Source organism: Chlamydotis macqueenii, chromosome 18 (assembly GCF_036417535.1).
Source record: "Chlamydotis macqueenii isolate bChlMac1 chromosome 18, bChlMac1.mat, whole genome shotgun sequence".
Lineage (NCBI taxonomy): Eukaryota > Metazoa > Chordata > Aves > Otidiformes > Otididae > Chlamydotis > Chlamydotis macqueenii.
The window spans coordinates 6695137-6695934 of NC_141573.1; positions in this window are offsets into that span (position 1 = coordinate 6695137).

A 798-nucleotide genomic window follows, 5' to 3' on the forward strand; every position below is an offset into this window, starting at 1 on the left:
CTCCTGCGCTCGTGACAGCGGCTCGCAGGGATGCCGGGCGCTCGCTTAGAGAAACAGAAAGGATTAACTTGTAGGCGTCAGCCTCTCCAGACTGATTAAAATGATCGTTCCTCTTTCTGTTTGTTTTGAAGCCTCGTTTGTGTTGATAAATACTCGGGAAGGGTTTGGACTGTAAATGCTGCAGGCACAGTCTTCACATAATTGTCACAACTGCCATAGCAGGAACACGGCAGTACAAAGTGACTGCAACCCAAGTCCTAAATTAAATGGTAAGTTAAAAATAATGTTGCTAATAAGAATAGTAAGCAATAAAAGCGAGGCAATGAAAAAAACCCCACAGCTTAGTGCCAATTTCTCATTGGTGGCAGACACTGATGCCAAAATAGAAACCCCGCAGCTCCCCAGTAGACACCGCAGTGATTTAATTAAGAGCACGAGCAACGCGCTGGAGGGGCAAAGGCTGGGAATTAGCGGGGCCCAGGGAAACCCCGGGTGAATTTTGCTCCCAGCCCAGGGTTTGTAAACCCAGGCCTTGCTGTACCCGCCCGGCCCCAGCCCCGTGGGCTGCCAGCTGGAAGGCAGGAGCCAGGCAGCTGCTCAGCCAGTTAAAAACGCCTCGAAGAGGGGAAAGGCAGAGATGGGCAAGCGCAGTTTGATGTGCCCTTGCCAGACAGGCCATTTTGAACGGCAGCCTTCTCCCTCTTCCCCAGGAACCGTCTCCCCTCAAGCCTCTGCGCAGGGCTCGGGCTGTTTGCTGGGCGAGCGTGGAAAGAGGCTTTCAGGGGAAATGCTTCACTT